Raw genomic sequence first — 4,713 nt, 5'->3', positions numbered from 1 at the left:
TCTTCCTGCAATACTGCAGAAAAGCTTGGTAGGAATGCAACCACTGTACGTGACTGTTGGCAGTGGTGGTTACGAGAGTGTATGATCGCCACCAAGACCGGTCTCCTGTCGTGCACATGGCACTGGCGACTGGGAATACCATCGTGTTCGGTGTATGGCTCTGGCGCATCGTTCTGCATCTGTAGCAGCAGTTTGAGCAGCAGATGTCACCACAGTGACGCAAAGAACTGTTAAAAGTCGGTTACCTCACGATGAGCTCCAAGCGAGACGTCCTGTAGGGTACATCTCACTGACCCCGAAGCACCACCGTTTGCGACTTCAGGAAGCGAGAGCTCATTGGAGGGCAGAATGGAGGTGTTTCCCGTTTTCTGCTGAAAGCTCGTTCCGCCTGATGTGTGGTTAGAATGGCTTTGTGTTGGTTAGCAGGGGGCCAGTTGAGGGCGTGCAACCAACCTATCTGCGTGCTAGATACACTGGACCTTCATCTGGAATTATGGTCTTGGGAGCGATTTCGTATAAGAGCAGGAATACTCTCGTGGTTATCTCACACTGACTGCAGATTTGTACGTTAATCCGATGATTCGACCTTTTGTGCTACCGTTTATGAACAGCATACGAGGATGTGTTTTCCAACAGGATAACGCTCGCTCAAATACCGCTGTACTAATTCAACGAGCTGTGCAGAGTGTGGAGATGTTGCCTTGGCCTGCTCGATAACCAGATACTTCTCCAATGGGACATAATTGAACGACAATCCCAGCGTCATCCACACTCAACATTAACCGTGCCTGTATTGACCGACCAAGTTCAACAGGCACGAAACGCCATCCCAAAAGTTGGCAATCGACACCTGTACAGCAGAATACTTGCAAATTTGCATGCTTGCATTCAACATTCTGGAGGATACACCGGTTATTATGTAGATGCATTTCACATTTATAATGGCTTATCTCGTCGGCAACGGCCTTGCCGCAGTGGATACACCGGTTCCCGTGCGATCACCGAAGTTAAGCGCTGTCGGACGTGGTCGGCACTAGGATTGGTGACCATCCACGTTGCCATGCGCTGTTGCCATTTTTCGGGGTGCACTTAGCCTCGTGATGCCAATTGAGGAGCTACTCGACCGATTAGTAGCGGCTTCGGTCAAGAATACAATCATGACGGTCAGGAGAGCGGTGTGCTGACCCCACGCCCCTCCTATACGCATCCTCCACTGAAGATGACACGGCGGTCGGATGGTCCCGGTAGGCCGCTCGTGGCCTGAAGATGGTGTGTTTAAGTATGTTTAAAATGGCTTATCTCGCATTTAGATAAATCTGTGATCTTGCAATGTCAATCACTTAAATATTTTACCTAGACGAATGAATTCCAGAAATTTCGTTTTTGTTAATTTCTTCTTGGTGTTCAGATTTTTTTTTCTATCAGTGTATATCAGAAGATGATTCCCTTGATTAAGTAGTCGTTCAGTTACACTGTTCTATAATAGCAGATCTGGTTTAGCGACGTCAGTGATTGTTTCACATTTCACTGCCTGTTTTCCTGCTTCTCATGTGCAGTCAGTGCAGGTTTCATACACCTGAAAGTTTACAAGTTGGATGTGCGAGGCAAGTGTCCGTTCAAGAGGAATCTGCTGCGGCAAAACTGTTGAGCTTTGGGCAGGAGCTGGGCAACAGATAGCGAGGCTGACCTTCTCGTCCCGCAGATCGCTCGCCAGGAGGTTAGCTTTACAAGCAATATTCTGAGAGGGAAACATGGAGTAAACAAAGAAGCCTTTTAGCTAGGTACGAGATGTCTAGGCAGGTATGGATTCCCTCAGGGCGAGTGAATGTTCGTTGAAATGTCTACAGTAACTTTCACCTTAGAATTTCAAAATACTGCTCTCTTATTGGGTCATACTGTAATTTTAGGGAGACCCTGCACCTCTGCACTACATGCTCAGCTTTTTATTTGACTATTTCAGATTCATGTCATGGAGTAGGAGAATCCTTCTGGGTTGGGCTGCTAGCTTCTGTACAACTGGACAGTGTAAAATGAGACAGAAAGTAGTAGCAGAGTGTCCAACGCTGTTACGTATGTATCATTCGTCAGAATTCTAATCCTTCGCCCTTACTGATCAGCGTTTTCCACTTCTGACAGCAAGGCAGCCGAGTTTCAAGAAGGCTGTTGGAGAACACACTTCGTTTTACACCCACATAAAGCACATGTTTCTGAAGAGGTGACTGAGGAAACAAATCTTGCTGGAACTCGAAGGATGACCGAATTCAAGCATCAAGTATAAAGAGAGGTCGTAAATCATGTCCTACACTTAGGAGGTGACGATTATTGAACTATATGAAACAAAATCGTCATAACTCCTGAACGGTTTGCGTGATGACGTTCCAATTCCCCGTGTTGCCTGTGGAGTATGATGGGAATTAATATGGTTTGGCTTAGCGGCGAGACCCCCTTTCATTTGGATGAGTTCGTCAGTTAGCGAAATTGGAGCATTTGGGGAACAGAGAATCCGCATTTCACGATCGGAAAGGCTCTTCACCCTCAACGGGTGAGTGTGCGGTGTGCAATGCTCAGTCACAGAATAATCGGTGAGATATTCCTCAATGGCACGGTGACTACCGAACGGTTCGTGAAGGTCTTGGAAGATGATTTAATCCCTGATTCCGACAAGATGTGCTTCATCCAAAACGGAACTCTACCCCATCGAAGCAGGAGAGTGTTTGATGTCCCGGAGGAGCACTTTGGGGACAGCGTTCTGGCTCTTGGGTACCCACAGATTACTGGCATGGGCTTCGATTGGCCGCCATATTCTCCGGATCTGAACACATGCGACTCCTTATCGTGGAGCTATGTTAAAGACCGGGTGTACAACAATAACTCCAAAACCATAGTTGAGCTGAAAACAGCCATTAGGAGGTCATAGACAGCATCTATGTTCTGACAGTTCAGCGGGTCATGCAGAATTTCGCTACTCGTCGGCGCCACACCATCGCCAATGAAGGCAGGCATACCGAACTTGTCATAATCTAAATCCAAATATCTGTAGTGACGTTTACATGTTAAATAAACTGTGTGCACTCCGTAGTTTGTAACTAATTTATGTTTTTTGTTTCATATAGTTCAATACTTGTCGCTCTGTAAATTATTCACGCTCCTCGTGCTTTGGTAAGACGAGCCATCATCGCTCCCAAGATTGTCGCTGTGACTCGAAGTTAACCCGCTCCCTTCAGGAGCCGAGTACGCAATCTTAAACTCACACATCCATCTTGTCGCTCTTGCTTCTTGGAAATGTTACAGTGTTCGCTCCCAATCGTTCTCGTGCTTTCTACATCTAAATAACTACTTACGCAGTCAATGGCTGTGCTGTGAATTATTAACGTAACTGTGTTTTATCCTCCATACCCACCTATGTCATTGCTATACTTAAGCGTTATATTGCCTTTTCCGCTTGCTAATGATTTCTAATAAGTATGAGGGGGGTTCTTATTATGTCCAGAGATAATAAATGTAATTGTTATAGTGATCATCTGTGTCCATTCACAGCTAGAAGCACTAGTATGCAGCCGCTGGCCACGTAGCTCACAACATGGGTCTTGCCCTGATATGATGACACTGTCCTCCCTGCTCTGCCTATTATCGCTGCGTGGTTCAGGTTTTGCCGAGCAGCGGTAGCCCATCTCATAAGCCTTTTGCGCATGTGTTATTATGATCAATACGTCTCCACATTGCACTTACCAGCCCGTGGTAGCTAAAGCATCCCTTCAGTTCAGCGTTTTTACTTATTCCTAAACGTTCCTTTTAAAATTAGGTAGTGCCACTACTGGGTTTTTAAGTGAACGCGTGATATTGGACAAGTCCGAAAGAACAAACACTATGCATTCATATAGCCCCAAACGTTTTCTAGGGGCGTCCGGTTGAGTTCGCGGGCCACTCGAGGCGTATGTGCATGAGTGTATGTTGGGACAGGAACGTATGGCTGCAGACCTGCAGACCTGCGAAACTGCTTGTCCACATCTTAGATAACGGAATACACACACAATGTTTGTCATGATGTTTTAGAAGAAAGGCCAACATTTGATCACTGAAAATGTGAGCCTTAGTTATGACACTGACAATGTTGAGTGTTTATGGAAAAAGTTCAGGGCAATCGTAAAATGCGTTTTAGACAGGTACGTGCCGAGTAAAACTGTGAGGGACGGGAAAAACCCACCGTGGTACAACAACAAAGTTAGCAAACTACTGCGAAAGCAAAGAGCGCTTGACTCAAAGTTCAAACGCAGCCAAAATCTCTCAGACAAACAGAAGCTAAACGATGTCAAAGTCAGCGTAAGGAGGGCTATGCGTGAAGCGTTCAGTGAATTCGAAAGTACCGACTTGGCAGAAAATCCTAGGAAGTTCTGGTCTTACGTTAAATCAGTAAGTGGATCGAAACAGCATATCCAGACACTCCGGGATGATGAAGGCATTGAAACAGAGGATGACACGCGTAAAGCTGAAATACTAAACACCTTTTTCCAAAGCTGTTTCACAGAGGAAGACCGCACTGCAGTTCCTTCTCGAATTCCTCGCACAAACGAAAAAATGGCTGACATCGAAATAAGTGTCCAAGGAATAGAAAATCAACTGGAATCACTCAACAGAGGAAAGTCCACTGGACCTGACGGGATACCAATTCGATTCTACACAGAGTACGCGAAAGAACTTGCCCCCCTTCTAACA

General features: G+C 45.9%; 1 pseudogene; it reads left to right on the top strand.

The window, feature by feature from the left end:
- The first annotated feature begins 956 nt into the window (after window positions 1-956).
- On the top strand, window positions 957-1,074 carry LOC126177734 (5S ribosomal RNA; annotated as a pseudogene).
- Window positions 1,075-4,713: the final 3,639 nt, after the last annotated feature.

Source organism: Schistocerca cancellata, chromosome 3 (assembly GCF_023864275.1).
Source record: "Schistocerca cancellata isolate TAMUIC-IGC-003103 chromosome 3, iqSchCanc2.1, whole genome shotgun sequence".
NCBI lineage: Eukaryota > Metazoa > Arthropoda > Insecta > Orthoptera > Acrididae > Schistocerca > Schistocerca cancellata.
Note: the sequence above shows the minus strand (reverse complement) of the source record. Positions and strands in the feature narration are given on the sequence as shown.